The sequence below is a fragment of the Paroedura picta genome, chromosome 3, assembly GCF_049243985.1.
Source record: "Paroedura picta isolate Pp20150507F chromosome 3, Ppicta_v3.0, whole genome shotgun sequence".
Classification (NCBI taxonomy): Eukaryota; Metazoa; Chordata; class Lepidosauria; order Squamata; family Gekkonidae; genus Paroedura; species Paroedura picta.
In genome coordinates, this window is record NC_135371.1 from 40426834 (window position 1) to 40451898 (window position 25065).

A 25065-nucleotide genomic window follows, 5' to 3' on the forward strand; every position below is an offset into this window, starting at 1 on the left:
TGGCCGTGCATAATAGGCCTATGATAAGAATATGAGAATTTCTGGGTTCAGATCGATTCATGGTCCAGTTTGTGGGTCCTCCACAAACAGAACTGCAAGAATGCAGTTTGGCCCGTCCCTGGCATTAAGACACTTGCTGTCAGGGATCCAAGACAAGCTGCAGAGGAAGGTGCTGCTTCTGTAATCTGCCTTGAAAACTGCTGGGGAAAGGAAGGGTACCTGAGGCAACTCACAAGTTGATGGTGCCCCCAAGCTGGGGGCCCAAACTAAGAGCAAGCCTGAGGAAGAGCACTTGCACTCGAAAGCTCACGCCTTGAATAAATCTTTGTTGGTCTTAAGGGTGCTACTGGACTCTGATTTTATGTGAAAGGCTGTCACTTAAGAGGAGGGCAGGGAAAGCTTCCTGTTGGCTGCAGAGGATAAAACCACCGTAAACTACGTGTAGAACAGTATCAGATAGATATCAGGAAAAAATTTTCACAGTCAGAGTAGTTCATCAGTGGAATAGGTTGCCTAAGGAGGTGGTGAGCTCCCCCTCACTGGCTGTCCTCAAGCAGCAGCTGGACAGCTACTTATCCTAGATACTAGGCTGATCCTGCACTGTGCAGGGGGTTGGGCTAGATGGGCTGTTAGGATTCTGATTCTAAAAATGCACCATACTAAACACATGTTTACAAGAAACGGTTTATCATGCAGGATGAAGAAAGCTGCACTAACAAATTTTCTTTTTGGTCTCCCTTCTGAAAGTCAGGAGTTATGCTAACCTTTGATCCCTCTGTTCCTCATTCTTGTGGCCCACTAGATGACTGGTTTAGGCAATCCAGCAAGTCCAATTACTGAAAAGAATCAAGGTAAGCAAAATGGCTTGGAGAAAACACAAAAGTATCTTTACTGCTCATTCTTCGAGTTGCCAACCTCCAACTGGAGCCTAGCAACCTCTCAGAATAATATCTGATTTCCAGATGACATTAGTTCCCCCACAGAAACTGGCAGTTCTGGAGAGTGGACTCTATGGCATTATACCCCATTAAGATCCTGAAGCCCTCCCCTCCCCAGGCTCTACCCCCAAATCTGAAGGCATTTCCCAAGCTAGATTTGGGAAGCCTACTCATTACTGGCAGGGGATGGAGGGTAGGGTTGCCAGATCCTGGTTTGAGAAACTCCTAGAGAGTTCAGGCAGGAGCCTGGGAAGGACAGAGATCTTGGTGAAGTATAATGCTATGGAGTCCACCCTCCAAAGCAGCAATTTTCTCCAGGGGAAAATCAGTCTGTAGTTTGGAGATGAGCTGTAATTCCAGGAGCTACCCAAGTCCCATCCGGAATGGAAGCTGCCATTTGTACCCTTCAGCTCTAAACTTTGGCCATAGTTTACATATAAGTAGTGAAATAGAAGCCTCACTACATTGTCCCATGAATGTTCTAGCACATTTCCTTCCCTTATACTGCAGGAAATTATTCATTTATACTCATGCTCGGGGTTCTTTAGGGTTTTTTGAAATATAAGGTGTTCCTAATCTCTGAAGAGTTCTTGCAATGGAGCCCTTTCTGCTTTTTCTTCCCCCCCCCCCCCCCCCAGTTAAGCAGCCACTTTATTTGGTCATCTGTTTGAACTCTGGCATGACTGTCATTACCAGAAATGTGCTTCCTGCAAACTCGCCTTCCCTCCATGTCTTGCTTCTTTGGAGCTTGAGAAAAGTTGTGTCTAGGACCCACTTTTTGACTCAATGGATTAAATAGACTTTGTTGGGATTACAGCTGCCTATCAAGTTCAAGTGCATTTTTAATAGTTTAATTTGTGGCACAGGGTTTCAAATAAAATCATCAAGTGCAGTCGATTAAACTCATTAAGTCCTTACGGACTTGCCTGTGTGCAGTGCTGTTATCAGATTCTGAGACATGAGAATTAATTAGGCCTCTGTTATCCTTTGTATGGATTAGTGTGCTAGGCCCAGAGGCCTGGCATTTTTCTGTGAATACACTAGGCCTGTAATCTCTTAACCAGCACGAATGTGAGAGGCAAGCGCCTAAAGAGATTTCTTCAACATTCCTCAAAGATCAGACTACAGACAATGACACGTTTTTCCTGACATTTTTATTTAAATGAAACAAAGTCCTGACACTTCTTGAATAAAAATCAGTCTGCCATCAAGTGGGGGACAGGAGAGTTCCGAGCAGGACTATGGTCAGGGTATATCTCTGAAGAAGGGTGTAACTGCTTAGCATTGCACTGCAAGAACACAAGCAGCTAGTAGAAAAAAACCCAACAACCACTAACTGGAATTAGCTAGGACCTGAAAGGCTGAATGTCTGTGCAATTTAGACAACAGGTTACAAAATTATATGAACATTCATTGTGTTTAAGATTTAAGATTATTGTCTTTTAAGATTAAGCACACACACACACAAAGCCCATAGGCTATTATGGAAAAAAACATGCACCATATAAACTTAGGCCTTAGACTTGATGTATTTCGGCCTTTGCTGGGTCTTCCTAAGAGGTCTAATTTATGATACGTGTACACTGATGAAATACAAAATACACAAATCACCCAGTAAAATAAATTATAAACACTTATTTTTTAAGATGACGAAATCACTCAAAATGGCGCAGATGGAAAATATCCATTCATCAGGCAAGAGTCCCCTTCTTTCAGGCTGCCAGCAAATTCTGATGTGTGGCCATGAAATCACTGCATGTACAAAGGCAAGTGACCTTTTCCTTTCCTCTTGAGCCTCAGGTTAGTTTCTGTAATTAAACAAGGCAATGAATTTCAAAAATGTATAAGATAAACAATGCATTAAAATGGGATTACACAAAAACCGACAGTATAATATATACAGAAACCATCCAATAAAACATTATATAGACATACAGTAAACAACACAATGAGAACTGCCTAAAATCTCCACAGACCTTAACACTTACAACTCTATTCCCTTCATAAAAATGAACCATTCTGTTTTACACATTCAGTGGAATGATGGAAATGTTGGAAGCGTTTCCAGGTGGGAGCCACAACAAAGAATGCTCAGGTTAAAATAATGATTTTGTTTTATCTGGGGAATGTATATCCTGACTTTCTATAAAAATATACTCAAGGTGGTTTACAGAAGGTATGAATGAATAAAATTAAAACCATAAAACCATAATGTTAAAAGATAAATACAGCTAACAATGTCGTTTATCAGAAAAAAGATGTTCAAAAAATTTAAAGCAGCAGTTTTAAAATAATGTATAAATCACCTGTACACTGGTGAAAAGAACTTTGACACAAACACTTATGTCAGAACCAACCAATCTATTCATTTTTAAGATGCCACAAGACTTCTTTTCTGCTACCATGTTGGTCTCCACCTGTAATGCGACCATCCACTTGGCTCCACACCCATTCTACCAAAATTCACACAACTCTGTCCTTTGACTAATCAAAACTCGGCCATGCATCCAGGCACTGACCAGAGACTTTTAATATAAAGCATGATCTGCAGCTCTTAAACCATCATCCGTAATCACATTATAGTATGATATTGTTTCTACAGATGGAATCTGCAGATTATCAGAGTAAGTTTCCGGAGATCCACGTTCAAATTCCACCATGAAGTTCATAGTGAATTTCAGTCTGACATTTTGTCTCAGCCTCACTTACCCCGCAGGGATTTTGTGATAAAAGAGAATGAGGTACATCATCCTAAGATTCTTGGAGAAAAGGCACAATAAAAGTCAAATACATACGTAGCATTAGCAACTGCTTTTTTTATTTGGATGTTAGGTTATTCTTTAGACGTAAAATAATTACAGAACAGAAACAGAACAATAAGGTTTGTAATATCTGATGTTCAGATAAACTTCCTAATTATAGTGTCACCCACGGATGGTTTTTTAAAAAACCCTACTGAAGTGAAGTTCCCATTCAACGATGAAAAGAAGATGCTTGAAAGGTGTGCATCTAGCTAAATGACTGCCAAATCATATGCCATGGAAAAACTGTGAAACTTTGATTTACCTAAAAAGCTTGAAGCTGAGTAAACATTACTGGATGAGTTTTTGTATACATGGATTTTTTTCAGGGGGGGGGGGGTTCCCAATATGATCTCCATTATTCCCTATAAGAAAATTATCTGGAGGGCTGGAGGAGCTGTTTTTCAGCAAATTGTAGCAGAGCTGCTAGCGCCTGTCCATTAAATAACCCCCAAGAGTTCTAATTTGAAGGTTGCCTGAACAAGGTGCCCCCATTTATCCTCCATTATTTCCTATTGGGAGAAAACTCTATGCTTTCATCAGGGCAAAGAATGCTCAAAGACACAAAATTAAGCAAACCAACCACTGACCAAACGCCTCTCAAAGCAGACAGAACCAACAAGCCCAAGGAACCTATGAAGAACCAGCACTGGCCAATGTGGCAAGCCTAACACAACAAATGGAAAAGCTGAGAATCCAAGCCAATGTCAAACCAGATAATCCTCCAACTCAAATTTACCAAGGAACCCTTTTTCAAGTCCAGTAAATGTCAAATCAGAGAGTTTCAGCTAATGTACAACCTGTACATATCAAGCCCTAGCAAGGCAGACACACACTAAAATTAAACGCAAAAAATCCTAGCCTTAAAACACTGGCTCCTGATAGTCCTGGTCATGCCTTAATATTACCAGGATTTTTCGGGAGGCATTTCATGCTACCCTGAAAAATCCCAGATGCCATCCAGAGATCTGAATATATCTGCAAAATACTGCTGAGGTCCTTTTCGGATAGATATTCAGACTGGAAATATCCAAACATAGAAGCACAAAGGTTGAATCTTTTCATAGCAGGCAGTAAACCCTTTGGGGTACTAGAATGAAGTGCACCTGTCCTTCAGATTCATGGGGGTGGGATCCCAAAGATCATGACTAATTTCTATAATGAGGTAGAAAGAAGCTGTGTGTTATGCAGAATCCTGATCAGGAATTTCTTTGGTCTTTAAATCAGCAATTATTGAGATTCATCAATAAGGCCAGGTACTCCGAGTCTCAAGAACTGCCTTGCTAACTGAATCTTTGTCCAAGAGCCTTTTTCAAGAGACCTAAATCCTTTTTGATGGGCCAGCTGCTTGCAAGCCCACTCAGAAAACGTATGTCAACATAAAAGCACACTGTAGAAAAACGAAAGAAAAGAGATGAACTTAAAAGGATGAGGAAAAGTAATCCCTACTGCAGCTGGCAAGTGTGTCGCACTCTCTAATGGCCCCAGCAAATTGCATTCGCAGGGAGTTCAACTATGACCATTTTCAAACTTGCTCACTTGGGCCTACCAATTCTCCCTTTAGTTTATTATAGAGGTTTACTCATATGGGCCAATGACCTCTAAGTCTATGACTCCCTTAGGCAACTTCAACAGCATTTTCTCTCTTTCTCTGCTCTCCTCCTTCCATTTCCTTCAACATCCACTTTTCTGCTGACAGCATCAGTGAACCACACACAGCCTGTTTTATGTCAGGTTTATGAACTATTTTGAAGGTTGTGCCTGGACTCCTGCCAAGGTATAAATCTGGCATGCATCAGAGCTATGCAGGCCAGGCTTACATATTGGTAAGGGTCAGAGAAGAATCATCAGAGCAGGAGTGGTGAATGTTTTCTTCATTAATTGTAGCAACAATGCCTTTTGATTCATAAAAGTGGAGGTAAACTGAGCACATTTTCCCTAACCTTCACCAAATACTCATTTATCAGTATACATTGCACTAAAATATAAACTGAAGTTTAGCCAAACTAATGTCCCATCTTAAAGTGGTACAGTCAGCCGCTACTTTGAAATAGAAAACTCACAGAGGCAGTAGCAGACACGAACAAAAATCAAATCAATCAATCAAACAGTCATTTCTATTTAGTAGATTTTCTGATCTAAACTAGGGGTCCCAAACATTTTTGAGCTTGTGGACACCTTTGGAATTCTAACTCAACATGGCTGCCACCAGAGGTGGAGCCAACCCAAAAAATTGTCCAAGAGAGAAGTTATACATAACTCTACTATTTTGGGGCAAAATATCTCCTTACAGTAGTGAAGATACTGTGGTGGCAACTGCTAACAAAGCAATGTTTATTGAATCTGCACAGCCAATGGCTACTCAAAACCACTTTCTAAAAATACTTAGGGGCACCAAGAAAGGCATTGGTAGATGCCATGGTGCCATACTGGGGTTCCCCCATCCTAAACTGAAACCATACCAAAGAACATGCAGCCTCATGCTGAATTTTGGCCTTTAGAATCATAGAATCATAGAATTATAGAGTTGGAAGGGGCCATACAGGCCATCTAGTCCAACCCCCTGCTCAATGCAGAATCAGCCCTAAGCATCCTAAAGCATCCAAGAAAAGTGTGTATCCAACCTTTGCTTGAAGACTGCCAGTAAGGGGGAGCTCACCACCTCCTTAGGCAGCCTATTCCACTGCTGAACTACTCTGACTGTGAAAATTTTTTTCCTGATATCTAACCTATATCGTTGTACTTGTAGTTTAAACCCATTACTGCGTGTCCTCTCCTCTGCAGCCAACAGAAACAGCATCCTGCCCTCCTCCAAGTGACAACCTTTCAAATACTTAAAGAGGGCTATCATGTCCCCTCTCAACCTCCTTTTCTCCAGGCTGAACATTCCCAAGTCCCTCAACCTATCTTCATAGGGCTTGGTCCCTTGGCCCCAGATCATCTTCGTCGCTCTCCTCTGTACCCTTTCAATTTTATTTACATCTTTCTTGAAATGAGGCCTCCAGAACTGCACACAGTACTCCAGGTGTGGTCTGACCAGTGCCGTATACAATGGGATTATGACATCTTGTGATTTTGATGTGATGCCCCTGTTGATACAGCCCAAAAGGCATTTGCCTTTTTTACCACTGCATCACACTGCCTGCTCATGTTTAGTTTACAATCCACAAGTACCCCAAGGTCTCATTCACACACAGTGTTACCTAGAAGCGTATCCCCCATCCAGTAGGCATGCTTTTCATTTTTCTGACCCAGATGCAGAACTTTACACTTATCTTTATTAAATTGCATCTTGTTCTCATTTGCCCATTTTTCCATTGTGTTCAGATCTCGTTGAACTCTGTCTCTATCTTCCGGAGTATTTGCCAGTCCTCCCAATTTGGTGTCATCTGCAAACTTGATGAGTAGTCCCTCCACCCCCTCATCTAGATCATTAATAAATATGTTAAAAAGTACCGGGCCAAGCACCGAGCCCTGAGGTACCCCGCTACTCACCTCCCTTAAGTCTGATGAAACACCATTGACAACAACTCTTTGAGTTCACTTCTCTAACCAATTTCCTATCCACCTAACTATCTGAAAATCCAGATTGCAGTCTTTCAACTTATCCATCAGAACATCATGGGGAACCTTATCAAAAGCTTTACTAAAATCCAAGTAAACGACATCAACCGAATTTCCACGATCCAGCAAACCTGTTACTTGGTCAAAAAAGGACACCAGGTTGGTCTGACAGGACCTGTTGGAGACAAATCCATGCTGACTTCCTTGGATCACCAAATTGTCCTCCAGATGTTTGCAGATCACTCCCTTTAATATCTGCTCCATTATCTTCCCCACAACAGAGGTCAGACTCACTGGTCTGTAGTTTCCCGGGTCATCCTTCCTCCCTTATCTCTACATGGACTACCACAGTGGTCCCACTAGAAGTCTCAAGTGGTCCCACTAGTTCATACAGCCTGTGTTCTGGATTTTGCTGGCCCTAAACCATCTAAACTCTTTCCCTTGTATTGCTAAAGGATCGGCAGTTAGACTTCATTGTCAAACTTGTATCCTGTCCTTCCTCCAGAGTGTACATGGGGGAGGAGGACTCTCTCGTGACTTCAGAACTTTGTGAGGTAGATTAGAATAAAAGCTTTCCAATACCACCTTTCCAATACCACCCAGCAAGATGCATGGTGGAGTAAGGGTTTTTTACTTGGATTCCATCACAACCAGACATGGCATTTCAGCTAACTAGATCACATGAGAGCTCATGTTTACCAAGCACTTTTCCTCCAGAGCTGCAGAAAGCAGTGCCCACTGGCCACAAGCATGTAAATGAAAGCAGAGAAATAATTAATTTTGAAAGAAGCCATATGTTTATCAGTTTTTATTACACTGCTTCTATATGCTCACAAACATTTTTTGTCAAGTATTTCTTGCGTGGGCTACCCAAGGCATCAGAGTAAGCAAACATTGTACTCACATCCCCAAACAGAGAGAGACAGAGAGAGACAGAGAATAAATGGAGAATGTTTGTTTTGACAGAAACAACTCATTCAAGGCTCCAAAATACTGGTCTGTCCTATAATCTGTTTTAGAGACTTGTTCTGAATTCCAATTCCAACGTGTTCTGTCTCCAGGTCAGGAGAGAAAAAGTGTTTATCCCAGCCCTGTGCTCCCTCTGCCTGGTCCCATTTCCTGCAAATTGTTTAATTCATCATAATTGAAGGCAGGCACAGAGAGTTGTTGCTCCTTTCCCTCCTCTTTTCACCATACGCCTCTCTCAGACATTTTTCCCCCTCTGTGCACATGAAATTGATGAATGCCTCTTTAAGGTCTCATGCCTGCCACCTCGACAGAACACCCTTGTAAATCAGATAAATATCTCAAGGATCCTTATCCTGGGAAAATTGAGATAATTGCACTAAATTGAAGTGCCTCTCTTTTTTTCAGCTGGAGTCTCTTGTAGTAACAGGTGCGCACTGACTGCTAATTCCTCCACAGGAATTTCTCTCTGTCAGAAAGAAGAGCCCCCAAGTAGCAGGCCCAAGTCAATCTGCTGAACTGATATTTAGCTAAGATAAATTATCAATCAAGAACCTTTTAATAGCTTTATTCGAGCCTCTTTGCAGAAAGGTCACCTTTGCCAGGACCACAGCATTGACATTCTCCAGCTTATGTATGTTCCTGTTGGGCAAAAGAGTGTCGGGATTCATCAGGATTCCCTTCAGGTAGCAGCAGTTCCCAGAGGACCTCAGTTTGGGCAGCAGGCTCTTTCTAGGGTGACCAGATGTACAAGAGGACAGGCTGCCTGCTAGACAACTCAGTACGGTGTCAGGAAAGGAATTCTGGCCAGTGCCAAGTTGCAAACTATCAATGGAATGGGGTGGGGGGGGTGGGACATGGACGACTACCTGCTCAAAATGTCTTCTTTCATAAAGAAATTACCCTATTAAAAATACCTGCCACAAATAGTCTATTTCCTTGATGATTCCATTAAGAATTTAAATAAGTCCACTAACTAATGAAAAAGATATGAAGAGGCTGAATCAAAAAAGGAAAAGCCATATAATATCTTGGCTTGGTCTAATGAAAGGTGATACTGAACAACAACAAGCCTTTAATAGCATATAAAAGTACAATATAAGAAGGGAACGTGCAAAAGGATCCACTGCTAGTGGAAACAAAGGCAAAGATCATGCTGTAGAGGAAAACATAATACATTCACGATTTCTCATGGCAAGATATAAAAACTTTGCAACTGGTTCAATTATATCAGGGTTCTGGGATGTCAAAAGAAACTGAGTCTTTCGTTCATCCGAATGCAGTTCTCTTTTACACAGCAGTGAGTTATGCTGTATAGGTGATACTGAAAAGCAGGCAAGGCTCCGAGTTCTCTCCATCTCTTCAACAGGTTGGATGTTTTAAAAAACAAAAAATTGGGTGGGGGGGGGGAAGATGTCTCAGGGCACGATGTCAAGATACCTTGTCTTGTAAGCATCCAGTGGGAGATGCTGACCAGGACCACAGATTCAAAATCTAGGAGCCCTTCATTTTTTGCTTCTAGTCAAACATTGGCAGTAACTAGGCTTATTTGCACAGCTGAGATTCAAATCTTGCTACTTGAAGTCTCTCGAAGTCTCAGGTCCCAAGTTAAACCTATTACTACCCTGCTGGGAAGATTCTTTCAGCCACATCCCCTTGCTGATAAGCATCTTGGGTCATTTGGGTCATTTGCTAGTCACTGTGTTTCTCTATGGAAGTATGAACTGTGATCATGTACCGGGTCAGTGATGTACTGGGTCAATGATCCGTTACACAAAGATGAAAGAGACAAATGTCAGCCACTGAAAATGGGAAGGGCTTCTGAATTCCTCTCTGCTGATCTCTTGTTTCACTCCTTACAATGTGTGCAGAGTTGCCAGGACCAGATGCTGAGGGAGCCCCTTGACCCTGACCAGGAGCACAGATGATAGGAGGAAATATGGCCACTTTGGCTTGTTTCATAAAGGCAAGCTGAAGATCGTTATTTCACGGCAACAGATTGTCAAAAAGTTAAAGATCCAGGTGTGTTTGTGCTAGCCTCTCCCATGCCTGAAACACATGGACCCTGTAAACCTGCATCACTGTTGTTAAAGTCACTCCTTCAATATAGCTAGTAAAACAATTTAAGAACACAAAAGCAAATGGGTTGACTCCAGACTATACTATTGATCAATGGAACAGAATTTCCTGTTCCCCCCCCCCACACACACACACACACTGCAACTCACTGATCTTCCCAGAACACTGCTTCTGAGGGACAAGAGGTCTTGAGGGATATTGTCTGGGAGTCTGCAGAGAGAATGGAGAAATCAGAAGTTGCCAGTTTAGTATGGATCAAACCCAAAGTCAGAAGTCATAGATTCAGTAGAACAAAGCTAGAATATCACTATCTTATGGGAGGAGGCAATTAAACATTTTCTCTTAGCAGCAGCCCTTTGAGGTAGGAGAGGCAGAAATAGCACATCTAGCTTAAGGTCATCCAGTGAGCTTCCATGGCAGAGTGAGGATCTGAAATCCACCACTCTAACCACTACATTGCCCTGACTTTTACCAGATACCTGAAACTACAAAGACCAGGTCACCAATTGAGCAGCGGGGGAGGGGGGCATTTTACCTGATGCCTAAAACCAAGAAGATCAGGCACCAGCTGGGCAGTTGACAGGAGGATATCCTTAACACTTTGCTTCTCTTACATTTGAGAAACAGCCTCCTGGGCAGAGACTGTCTGAGGCCTGCCTGGGATGTCCGGACTTTGCTTCCGGTCCCTGGAGGCCAATCAGAAGGAGCACAGCTTGCTATGTGCCCTCTGATTGGCCAGCCCCACTCAGGCCCACCCCCCACAAACCTGGCAATGCCACTTCCATTTCACTGTAGGGATTTGCCGATGACGGAGGTGGGATTCTGGGCGGCTTCCATGGAGTCCTAACTGAGGCTGTGCAGGCCTGAAGCACTCGGTGGGGAGGGGGAAAGTGTCAGGAGAGGGGGGGCATGGAGCTACCTGCCCCAGAGGCCACACAAGAGGCCTCTGAGCCTTTGCTGGGCCAGGGCAGGCCTTTACTGTTTGGGGGGGAGGGGGGCCTTTTGGTGCCGTGCAGGGGGAGGGCGAGGGGCAGCCAGGCACCAGTCACCTGCCCGCCCAGCACCGCTAGCACCTGTTGCTTTCCTGATTGCAACGGGTTTTCTGCCTAAGAAGACGAACTACTACAGGGAAGGCCATCTATCAGAAAGGCATCCACCTTCATTTAGGAGCTAAGCTAAATGTTCCATGTTGTTCTCCATGAGAATTGACAGCTGCCCTCCCTCTAAAAGTGTCACAGGGCTCCAACTCTGGTTGAGACCACAGTATGAGGGGGAAAGGGGTTCCTGCCTCCCCCATGAACTATTTTCCTGACCTGAAACAGCACTGGGAGGCATTATTTGCCCTGCTGGGTAGTTGCTCATGCTGAAGCTGTTCAGTGGGACAACAGCCTACCAGCACTGTTTCGAACCACAAAAACAGCATTGTGCAAAAATCAGGGCCCTGCAACACTTTTAGAGGCAAAATGGTTCCCAATCCCCATAGAAAATATATAACATCACACCTTGTTTGGTCCTAAGAAGCAGCACACAGAACAGGGCCTGAGTTCATAGTACATTGGTACGTATGCACTGAAGACAATCTAGAGCTACTAAAAGAATCCTGTCAATCAAGGATAGGACTTCTTCCTCACCATGCTCAGTGACAGAGAGAAGGCCAAAAAGAGCAGTAAGACTTTGCCTTGTCAGAGGGGGTGTCACCTTGCTTTTCATTTCCACCCAAGAGATGGACAGCTTCTCGCCTGCCTCAGTGCCAGCTGGTATAATCTTATCTGGACTGAGAGCAAAGGCAAATCTCAGCCTGGGAGTAACAAGGACAGAGTTACAAGCCAGGCCACTGAACAGGGCGGGTTATTAACTTGCTTTCCAAATGTGACACTGTCAGTCAGAAAACTGAATTATGAGTTGGGTCAAGAGACTGCAGAAAAGGGAGCAGATGACCTCCCATCATCTGATATTCCCCTTTTCTCTGGCCCGAAGGAGAAAGGGAAGAGAGACAAAATGGAAAAGGAAGCCATCACCACAGTATTTCTGATACTCTGCTGAACACACAAGCAAATGGGCAATGTCACAGAGACTGAAGGTGAATGATGATGCAATCCATACAGGATGATTAGTTCACTGAGAGCTTTCCAGGCAACACCTGGGGTCCCTAGAGGAGACAGCAAATGGGTTCTTATAGGTGTCATCTGTATGGGGGGGGGGGGGGGAGGAAGTATCATAAACTTACACCAGAGAGGAAAGCTTTCAGATAAGCAAAGCCATATTACTCTCTGCTTTCCACACCTAAATGCTCAGGTGCGCCCAGAGGCCCAAAAACCAAAGTATGTTTCCAATACACAAACAGAACAGCTTCTGTCTCTGCCACAGTCTAACTTCCCCAATCCTACAATGATTGATCTTCATAAACCAGAAGGCAATGCCAGATGCTCCAGTATAAGTCATCGTTCATAGCTGAGACATGGAGCAGCTTTCAGAATGCACACACAGTGTCTCAAACTATGCTAATTCAAATTCAAAACCACTACACAGAGAGTTAAAATAGATTTGCCCTGTTTCTTATTTAAAGGGAATGTTCCTGTCTGGAAGCCAGCTATGGAGGTGGTCAGGCCTTTGGATGACAAAGAAATCCTGCTTAAGGAAAATGGGGAGACTGCAGAGAAATTGAATGATTTCTTTGTCTTTGATAAAGTTTTAAGACCCCCCCCCCCCAATCAAGACACAGCTGACTTATGGCAACTCCATGACTAAAGGCAAGAGACAGTCAGAGGTGGTTTGCCATGGTCTGCCTCTGTATCATAACATATTTCCTGGTGGTTTCCCTTCCAAATACTAACCAGGGCCAGTCCTACTAAGCTTCTGAGATCTGATGAGATCAGGCTAAACTGGGCCATCCAGGACAGGATTTTAAGTCTGTTTTTAAGAATATTAGGCAAAATGAGAACTAGTTAGTCTTCAAGTGCCTATGGCATACGTCTGAAGGTTCTTGTGGCCAAAATCCTCACCCCCACTGAAGGGTTGGAAAGTAGCAAATGTCACACCAATTTTTAAAAACAGATCCGGCAAAGTATAGTCCAGTTCCAGGGAAATTAGTAGAATGTGTTATTAAAGATAAGCTCATGGAGAAATAACACCTGCTGAGGGAAAAATCAGTGAGGCTTTTGCAAAGGAAGTCCTTCCATACCACATTTACTAACCAAAAGGCGGTTAAATACAGAACATTAATAAACATGTTCATAAGAGTGATCCAGTAAACATTATATAGGGTTCCACAATCCCACTGCAGGCTCTCCCCCACTGTGCCTCCCTGCCCCTTGCACTAAACAGCCAGAACTTCCATTCTTCTTGTCAGTCACATACATGTGCCCAGAGTTAGGTGACAAGATTGTCCCACTTTTGGAGGGACATCTGGGGCACCTGGCATATTGTACTTAAAAAAAATGACAATACTATTTTTGCATCCTTTGCATCCTATGAAAATTTTTGTTGCACCATATAGGCCAAATTTTAATCAAGAACCACCCCCACCCCACCGGTCAATGGTGTCCCACTTTACTAATGTTAAAATCTGGTCACCTTAGCACAGAGCCAAGCTGTTTCAACTCATTGGCTCCTCCTTGCATCAAGAGGTAATCAATTTGCTCCCTGAAAGGCTAGACCACTAAATCTCAGCAAAACCCAGGTAGCCAATAACAATGGATTTTGCCCCAGTAAGCTGAGGACAAGAAGCTCCACTTACCATGTAACAGAGCTCTGGCTGCCAGTGCTTCCTCTTTCCATCTGTCATTGAACATATAATCTACTCCCCCTTCCCTTCCCAGGTGCTCACGGCAGGGGTTGACAGAAATATGCATAAAGGCAAGTTACTCTCATTTGTGACAACTTGGATTTCCAAAAGGTCTTTTAATAAGCTACTTCACGAAAGACTCCTAAGTAAACCTAGAAGTCTTGGGCTTAAGATTTAATTAAGAGCTATAGGAAGAACACTCACAACTGGAATGTTGGGCAACAACATTTACTTTTTTATTTAGCATACTTCTATGCCACCTCTCCCAAGTCCTGCTCAAGACAAAGAGTAGGCAGCTCCAAGCTGGGAAATACCACGAGACATGGTGGGAATAATCCCATTGAATAAAGTGTGACTTACTTATGAGGAGACCTGCCTAGGATTGTTCCATTATGTTATCCTATACCCACACACATCTTTCAGATACACTCTCATGTTTTCTATAAACCTAGGAAGACTGAGCAAGCCATCAGCATTATAGGTAGCAACTGATCAAGCTGGAGCATCCAAAACTCAAGTTACAAACAGCATATGATGCTCTCTTTAAAAAAAAAAATTATAACCTGCATTGGCATTTTATATATTCAAAGTTGAATGGAAGACAACTGTGAGGTGAAATTAACCAAAGTTGTGTCTTCCACAAAAGTAGACTTCAAATGTGATGATTATTTAAGGACATGACACCATGTCCAACTCAAAAGTGTCATTTGGCTACTGTCATTCATGGGAGTAAAGCATAATACAAACATTAAGAGAAAGCACTACCAGAAATACAATTGATGGTAAAGAAATGCTAAAGGAAATTTCCCTTGGGGACATTGTACTTTGCGTGCCTATTCTGTTAAAAGGAAGACGTTACAGAATTCATCTTATGACAGAATCTTTCATATTAATTCCTTTGTCAACTGTAACTCTAGAAGCACAATATATATATAGTACAATGTCCCTGAAATCTGATATATGTATGACAATAAGACCCGTTAATAAGATCTGTTTGTGAACATAGGAGTGGCATTAGAACTAGAATGCTTACAGCTCCACTTGCTCCAGCACTTCATGACCCTCACACATTCTGATTAGGAACGGCAATTCTGGATTGTTGAACAGCTGCCAGCTTCGTTCTCTCATCAGCATATTTTAAAAGAAGGGAGACATTCTGGATCTTCCCTTTGGAAACACTTACATCACAAGTATTAAATGAAGATCTTGACTGATGTGCACCCAGATTATTATATTTCTTTCATCTAGACAGATTTTATATATCTGGAATGCTGTAACTAAGTTTGGGTTTGGTTTTCTCCCCTGTTTAAGGTTTGCCACATCTCCCTTTCCCTCCCCCTCTTCTACTTCATAGCCCCCCTTTTTATTACTCATCTGTTATGTGGAATGCATTATCCCCCATGCTATATATGAGGTTTATGAACAGTAGAGATTTACTATCAGTTGAAGGCTGATACATATATGCAAACCCTATGTATGTTAGAAGGTTTGTCTTATTTAATTATCATTTGTTTAGGTCTTAATTAATAGAACTTAATTTTCTATTTGGGTAGCTATGATATATACATTTTTCCCCCAGAAAGAATAATTAAACCTGCATTCCTTGGATGTGTGTGTTTAAAAATGTAAGGCATCTGGAATATGAATAATTCTTTGAAAAATTAAGTTTTTGTAGTTAAATTGTTTATTTTTTCATATGCAAAATACTGAATAATTATATTGTTATACATTTTCAGTTCTCATAATCAACCTTCCTTAGCACTAACACGTTTTATTTATTATTTATTAGATTTATAGACCACCGCTCACAGCAAGCTGGCTCATGGCGGTTCACAAAGTAATATAAAACATAAAAACAAATCTCCCATAAAACACCACAGTATTAACGTCTAAAAATACTTTAGCATAAAAATGGCGGGATACAATTCAGGATTAAAAAAACCTCCCATGCTACAGCCCTCTGGCATTCGTCTAGATAGTAACCGGTGGTTGATGGCTAAAAGCCAGGGTGGCCATCAACAGCTCTAATGCTGCATACAAATCCAGGGAGGGGAGCCAGATTTCATACCCCATGGGGGCCCCCACCCGGAATCAACCAAATGCCTGGTGGAAGAGCTCCGTTTATATGTCATAGAATGCACACATACAGAGACACACAGACACAATTGACCACTGAAGAAAGCCTTGAGGGCCAAAGTGTGTTTGGTCCTGTTTTAACATGATTGAAGGTTATCCATGTAAATATATTGAATTATTGGTCCTTTTAAATTGGTTCAAGGTTTTTGAACTAGAAATATCAAAATATATCAGGTTATATAGATATAGGACTTCTTAATCCAAATATTCAGCACCTCAAAGGTAGATTGTGCCAATGTTTTTAGTACACTTTTTGTGCACTTTGTAAGAAATACGTACATTTTGGTTGAATTTGTTTCTAAAAATATTTTTCCTCTTAATGGAACCACTTGATGGAACCAAGTATGTTTTCACCTTCTTTTTCTGATCCAGGAACAATCTATGCAGAGCCTCCAGTCCTTGGGACTTCTTTCATGGCAACTGATGTTGCACCAAGTTAATCCATTCTGGAATTGTTGGCAGAGTAAGTAACACAAGGGTGCACAATTCAATTTAAAGGTTTATTTAGGAATTAATATACTTGATAGGAAAAAGGAGAGACAGAAATGGGTTCCTAACTACATCTCTAGATGAGAGACAGGATAAGACTGAGTGTGGTACTTCCAAAAAAGGGAGAAATTGCCCTGAGAGTAACTGGAGACTTAAAAGGGGAGAAGGTGCTGACTTCACTATCCTATCTAATTGTCTTCTTGACACCTCCTGCAGAGTCTTCTTCTTTTCTTCTTTGTACATCAGATATTTCCAACCAACTTCCCTCCCTGAATGCATCAACAAACTTATTTCCCATGAAATGACACAAGGTGACATTTTCCACAGCTCTCAGCACAGAGAAGCAGCTTGACAATGTTTTGACTCTCCCTTTTCCCCTCTAAAAACTCCCACACAACACTTTACAATCCAGCTTAGCTCTAAGATGCCGATCCTTGGCTGCACAGCTAAGCAGCATGGCAGGCATGAAGCCTTGTCAATCAAACCCAGTCATAACACATCACAAAAAAATTATGATGGATTTGCAAGGAGGCGAAAGAAAAGAGAGAACCATAAGAACAAGCAGAAGCAATTAGAAGATGGAATTACAAAAAAAGACAAAGTCTCTTTCTCTGTATGTGTGTGTGTGTCTGTCAGGTACTCCATGTGGAGGTAATCATCTTTCAAACCCCAAAAATAACTTAATAAGAACCAGGAACCAAAATACGGCTAAGAAAACTGGGTAGCGACGGATTTACTTTTATGTGACAAGTGAGAGATAGCTGCCTTCCTATCTGAATCTGCCTCTCCACAAGCAGGCATGTATTTATTTCCCTTGCTTCAGTGGTGGCAGAAGGAAAGCAGCTGACCTGGATCTTCTATGAGTAAGAGGGATACTCCTAGGGCCATTCCGGTAGCTACATCCTCCATTTTAAAGCACTAGCTGGGGAATCGCATAAAGTGGATTCCCCCAACTAAAAAAACGCAAGTTATAGGAGAGCAACCAGCAAGCCACACGCTAAGGAAATGTGTGGAGCCAAAGTAATGTCTTCCTAGATGATATAACTGTTACATTTGACACAGAAGACATTAAGATGAATGGCTTTAAAGATCTATATATTTCCATCAACACCTAAAGCCACTAGCCCTTGGATGGGAAATCACCCTGCCCCATACTCTGAACACCAATAGGAATTGGGGGGGAAAGAAAAGAAAGCTAATAAGAGGGAAAACATTCAAAACTTACTAGTTATGGCTACTCCTTCTGATTTGGGAGCAATCCAGATGACTCTTAACTTTTCCCTTGTCTTGAAGATGAATCCTTTTGCCAAGGGTTTGTATTTTGCAACTAGTACATTCAGATTATTTATTCAGAAACTGCAGAATTTTACTTCAATCTTGATGTTTGCTCATACTGAAGCTAAAGGGGACAGAGGTTAATATCCTTGCCACGGTATAATATTAAGAAGGGAAATGTGATCTTCAATCACAGACTGTACTGAGCATGGAGTAGGAGATGCAGTAATTTATTAACATGAATTAATAATAATAATAATTTTATTCCATCAGCACAGCAATAGCTTGTTGCCATGTGCCTAGCAGCTCCTAGTTAGCCCAGTATGGGTGCTCTCCCACAAGGATCTTTTTGTCTATGCAGAATCAAAGGCATGAAAGTATCCTTCAGCTTTAAAGGGGCTCCTAAGCAAGCTGGCCTCTGATGTCAGTTGTGAGGCATAAGATACCTCTGCTCCAGCCATAAAACTGGTCAACTGATCAAAGCCTCATGATGAAGAACATTCAAGCAGCACAAGTACAAACAACTTGGAAAACATCACTTCACACAGCTGTTGATACAGAGCTCACTTGAGCCGTCAGCTAAGAAATCGGACTCAGGATTGACTAGAATAGTAACCAAAGGTATTGAAAATTTCCTCTGGGCAATTTTAGGACAATACAATCCTCCAGTCAAGAAGGACCATTTGCCCATTACTGTGTCAGAAATTATACCTTACAAATTGATCACCTTTCTTGTATCATCAAAGGTGTTTAGGTGCCCTTTTCCTATAGGTTCTTTTTACTAACCTATCATAGGCTGTGCCCCAAAATTTGCACCAATGGATTAGATCAAATTAGATTTATAGAACTGCCCTTTTCGGCACAGCCATCTCCAGGTAGTACACAACAATTTAAAACCAATAATACAATAAAAACAGTATATATAAGTTTATTTCTTTTATTCATCTTTCAATTTATACCGCACCCCTCCCAGCAAGCCAGCTCAGGGCGGCTTCCAAAATTCAGCATTACAACATAATAAAATCAACAACATAAACTTACATTTATCTATAATTTAAATTGTATAGTAATAAAATAATTAACATTTTATAACAATCATAGCAGATATGATCACCAAATGATTTGCTGCGGCACATTTCAATCTTAGCCTGACTTCAGATTCAGGGAGGATCCATGCAAAGGGAGCCCAGTTTCTTAAAAAGTAGCTTACTAAAAAACCATGAAGAGCTGCCTTTGGCTTCATTTTTCTCCTAAGCCCAATCAGAGATACACATTTCATCTAGACAGTGTTATGAGGGGGAAGCGCCTAGATGTTCCTTGTGGCCCAACCTCATCCAAATGTCTGGCAGAAGAGCTCCATCTTGCAGGACCTGTGGAACTCAGTGAGTCTATTCAGGAAGCTCATTCCACCAAGTGGGGACCACTAGCCTGTTAGAATTAGCAGAGCTCTGTACAAGGTTGAGTTGGTTCTTATATGCTGCTTTTCTCTACCCGAAGGAGGCTCAAAGCGGATTACGGTCACCTTCCCTTGCCTCTCCCCACAACAGACACCCTGTGAGGGAGGTGAGGTTGAGAGAGCCCTAATATCACTGCTCGGTCAGAACAGTTTTCTCAGTGCTGTGGCGAGCCCAAGATCACCCAGCTGGCTGCATGTGGGGGAGTACAGTATCAAACCCGGCATGCCGGATTAGAAGTCCCCACTCATAACCACTACACCAAATTGGCTCTCCAGTGTAGGAGGCATATTCAGAGAGGTGATCCCTCAGGTACACTGGGCTCAGACTGTGAATGGCCTTGAAGGTCAAGACCAGGACCTTGAACCTAATCCAGTATTCCACAGGAGACCAATGCAGCTGCCTGAGCACAGATCATATATGAGCTCTCCACGGTGTTCTGGTGAGGACTCTGGCAGCTCCATTTTGGACCAGCTGTAACTTCCAGAATAGGGACAAGGGAAAGCCTGCATACAAGTTACAGAAGTCTAATCTTGAGGCGACCATTGCATAGATGATTGTAGCAAAGTGACCTGGGGCCAGGAAGGGCTCTAGTAGCTTAGCCTGAAGCAGATGAAAAAATGCCTAATGATCTACTCTGGTGACTTGAGCCACAATAGAGAGGGAGGCATCATATACCACCCCCAGGTTTCTGGCCATCTGTGCAGTGTTAAGCTGCACACCATCCAGGCTCGATAAGGGCCCTTCCTTCACTGGTCCCTTTCTATCCAGCCACAGGACCTCCATCTTTGAAGGGTTCAGTTTCAGGCAACTCTGTAAACTATTCAGCCACAGCTTCCAGACACCTGGCAAGTTGGTCTGGGGGGTGGGGGGAGAGAGAAGTTGGCCAACTGCTCATCTGGAGGTAGAGTTGGGTGTCATCTCCATATTAATGACACCCAATTCCAAATCCTCAGACCAGCTGGGCAAGAGTATTCATAAAGATGATAAAATAATATCGGGGAAAGGACCACCCCCTGCAGAACACCACACTGGAGCATCCAACAATGGAATTGGTCTTCCCCAACTGCAACCCTCTGTCCTTGACCCTGGAGAAAGGAGACTAGCCACTGTAATGCTGTCTCCTATATCCCAGCATGAAAAAGGCAGTGAGCTAAACGTTCACGGTCTACATCAAACACTGCCATGAGATCTAGCATCATGTGCTGTGCTGGTCCACTTCAGTCCAGCTGCCTTTGAAGTTCATCTGTCAGGGTGACCAGTGCCATCTCAACTCCATGTCCAGGCCAGAAGCCAGGCTGAAATGGGTCCAGGATAGGTACCTCAATATTCAATTGCCCAATCAAAAGCTTCTATACTGGAATCTTCCTCTCCAAGACAGATGCTTGTGCTTTATTGCCCAAATTTACTTAGGTCCGGAAAGGGGTAAAAAGCAGCTTGGAGATCAAGTACTTTGTCTCCCTTACATTTCTTTCTGTACTGTGGCTCACTGGGTCAATTCTGAGAGTCATGCATAAATCAGACTGGAACACTGTCAGTTGAACTCCAGTGCTTGTGCTTATCCCACACATGTTAGTACTGCTTATCTCACAGACCTAGCTGAAGGACTGATTGGGTTAGGTTAACAACCTCTTCCAAGAGAACAGCTTTTCCATCTGCACAGAAAAGAGATTTGAGGTGATTTCTGCTCCTCTGCTGCAGACCCTTGATTTGCTCCCCACACCGTTCCACTGACTCCACTGATTTGCTCCCCACACTGTTCCACTGACTCGCAGGAACACAAATTTGGAGGGCACAAGGTATAAAGAACATCAGAAAGTATTACTCAGCTCAAGCCTGAGTCTATACACAGTGGTTCTCATTAACACCTTTGCTTTCTTTAAAGTTCTCTTTTTTTAAAGTTACCCTGCTTTTCTCCCACTCAAAAATGCTTACAAAATGGCATAAACACACACAAACACATAAAACATAAATTAGGAGCTAAATCCCAACAGCCCCCACACAACCTTGAAGTAGATAAGCCACAAATTTGTTCCTGGCCAGTGCAGATTCCACCATCAAGGCTCAAAGAGGATCACGATTGTGGCCACACCTAGGTTTTAAGCCACCTGTGAAAATGGAGGAGCAAGGGCTCAGTCTTATTCAGCTGGTTTAGACACTCCCCACTACTGCCTTCCCTCCTTGAGCTTCTGTTCCTTTACAAGCTTCAAGTTATCTGAAGGAGAGAAAAAAGAGCTCAAATTCTCAGAAACCTTTTCATATTCTGAACCCCATACAAAGTTCTGCACATCTTTCTACCTAAGCAGGATGATAGGGGACAAATGTCCTATGTACAACATTAACTCCTGCAGTACACGCACTAGCAAAAATGCTACTGGTCCCAATTTACATGCTCTGCAGTCTTCAGATGATATAACCTGCACTACATTTTCTCCTTCTTTTCACCACTCTGGCAGTAATCCAAAAATCTGGCCTTTGTTATCTCTGACTTCTTCCCTTTGCTTCCCAAAATGAAAACACAATCAGGAATGCAGGCAGCGGTCAAGAAACACTGGACTGCCAGCTGCAGCCTGCACAATCTACTGAAATGAAAAGCAGGAGGAACTCATAGCAGGAAGTCACAAATAAAGGTCTATACGATGGGAAGCCTTCTGCTAAGAAATATACTCCAGCTTTCTTTCCTTACCCTGTTCAACTAATTGATCACAAAACCCTTGGGAAAACAGGGGGGAGGTTGCTGATTTTTCAAAAAAATGAGTTTCAGATGCCTTGTCACACATTCTACAGAATATTTCAGACCTGGAAACAGGTTTTATGGGCTCCGAGGTCTATTTCAGAGAAACAAGTAGCAGGGTAGAAACTCACCCTGTCATAAATTTGTTGTTTTCAAGAGTTTGTGGAACTAAACTGTTTCTGTACTGTTCCATAACACTCCACTCTGTAGATGTCACATGGGGAAAACTGCATGGGAAAGGGACAGGATAATCCATATTGCAAATCATTACACATGAATTTCTTCAATTGAGCTGCCACCATGCAGATGTAATTTGAGATGACCTCCACCAAATTTCTCGTTCAGCAAAGTGGGTTTCCCTGACTTACTTCGGATTAGACCACATCACCCTTCTGTTTCCAAGCACTTGACCCCGATATGCCATTCCCATAGTCTGAAGAGACAACTGAACAGGGTACCTTTGAAGGCTGCTGTAAGGTTTTGTGTGCTTTAAAAAAAAAAGTCATATATAGGGGCAGAGCTCAGGATGGAAGCTGGGAAGAGAATAGAAAAAGCCACTGCCCTTCTGGCCTAAGCATGGAAGACCATCAGCCCAAGAGCACATGTTCAAGATCCCAGTCCTGGCTTGGTGAGTTAATGTGACAATTCATTTCTGACAGCGTGTCAATACAAAGCAATTTAAGAGTGCATGAAAAATCGACCCAAAGGTAACAGGCAATTTCTCTGCTCTGCTGGTTAGATGGAAGGAGGACCCAATGAGGCTGGAGTGTCTGAGCAAGCTCACTTCAGCTATGCCCAGTGCTGGCTACCTCATAGTCACAAAGGGTCTCTTGCTAAGCAACGAGCACATTTGGCGGGGTAGGGGGGAGGGACTAGGAAGTAAGTTCCAATGAAAAGCAACCATATATATGCTGGCAGGCAAAGCAAGGGCAGCTCAGGATTGCTGCATTCCCATAGCTAAAACTTAAGGAACCTTGCCTATATCGGTATCTTTGCATCAGTTACTGAAAGCAGACCTGGTCAGAAAAATAAAGCATCCAGAGGGCAGGTAACGAGAATTCACAAGAATCATCATTAAATTTCTATCTCATAAACAGATCAGCACTTTCTTTCTTCTTTTGCACACACGTACGCTTTCATTCAGAAGTTATTGCTCTAATAACAACAGTCCTCTGCACTTATCTAAGGCGATCCTGCCAAGTACATTTTGTCAATTGCACATCTGAACCTATGGGAAAAAGTGAAATTGATACGCCTAATTTTATATGGTGTGGGGGGGTAGGAACCGTAAAACGTTTCTCTTCCCTTTCAAACATGCAAAACCATGTTTAAGCAGACCAGAAGATTGCTGCAGATGGAACAGACACGGGTTTTTAGTGTCCGTCTTCCCCCCCCCCTTTTGTTGCTGCAATATAAAGAGGCAACAAAAGAATTTCTATGCCTTCTACCCCCTGAAGTTTATCTACTAAAAGATAAACTTTGTAAAGGGCATATTAAATGCCATAAGTATAATAAGGTTTGTGTTGCGCTTCCTTAGTACGTTTTCAGGGCTTTCTTATTGTTAAAAATTTGAGAAAACCTGACATAGGCCCATTATGCACGGCCGCCGAAACGGCAATTTCGGGTCACATGGAAAACGCGGAGGGGGAAGACGCGAAGCACACCGGTTATGCACGGGACAGGGTGCGACGGCGGCTAAACCCAGAGTTACCGATTATGCATGCGGCGATCCTGGCGCTGCTTCTGGTTGCGCCCTGGTCACCCGGAAGCTGCGCTTTCTTCCGCGTTTCGCTAACGCGGCTTTTTCGGCGGCATGCACCGAAGCTGCGGTCGGTTGCAGCCAGCACCATGCATTATCGGTGATTTTAGTCGCCGCCATTCCACCCCGAATGTGCATTATTCCCCCCGTGCATAATGGGTCATAGAGGCAATAATTGAGAAGCCCACTGTAAGTTCTTTGCCAACCAATGTTTTCATGTTTGCTTGTAACATACAACTGTTTTTGACTCATTTTGATATTGAACTGAACTGAAGAATGTACAGACTGAAAGGTTTTCAGTTCTTCAAGCAAATTTTGCTATCAATAAAATATTTTCATTGAAGGAAGAAACTGTGACAAGTTCATGAATTATTTGATGTTTATTGTTATTAGCAAACAGAGTTTCTCTCTGTTTCCCACCTGGAGTCTGGCATCCTTGCACCTCCATGGCATCCAAAGCCAGGGCTTTTCTCCAGGGGGACTGATCTCTGTAGCTTAGAAATGACCTGCTATTCCAGCAAATCCACAGGCCCCAACGTCTCCCATCCTGCAACCTCTATCACAGAGTACCCTCATCCCGAGCAAGCCCTTTCATCTCCAGAAGCTTGGAGATGAGTTATTATTGTAGAGTCCTTCCTCCAAAACAGCCATTTTTTCCTCGAGAGATGATCTCTATAATCCAATTTCAGGAGATTTCCAGGCTGCAGCTGGAAGTTGGTGACCTCTTGGTCAGTAATGTTCCTTGATGTTTGGAGGCGGGGCCTCAAGAGTCCAAGGGTGGGCAGGAGCTTTTGCCATGTAGCCAGCCCCAGACACATTTTTACTAATATTTTACTAACATTAATAGGATTTTAGATGAATGGTCCAGGACAAATCTCTTTTGACAGGAAGCTCTAAATTATTGGGACCCATAAAGACGATGGGCACCCAAAACAGCAGTTCTCTGCCTGATCTTAATTCATGGAGTAATTAGATGCCAGCCTCCAGGTAGGGTCTGGGGATCTCCCAGAATTACAGCTCATCTGCAAATTACAGGGAACCGTTCCCCGGGAGAAAATTAATTATTTGGAAGGTGGACTCTACCCC

The 25065-nt window shown here is 42.7% G+C and overlaps 1 long non-coding RNA gene across 1 annotated transcript in view; it reads right to left on the minus strand.

Moving 5' to 3' along the window:
- Nucleotides 1-2117: 2117 nt before the first annotated feature.
- The window catches only part of LOC143831870 (uncharacterized), a 43579-nt gene continuing 20631 nt past the window's right edge, over nt 2118-25065 (minus strand). The window contains exon 3 of the long non-coding RNA XR_013229001.1: nt 2118-2746. This is a non-coding gene — a long non-coding RNA (uncharacterized LOC143831870). The remainder of the gene's footprint in view (nt 2747-25065) is intronic.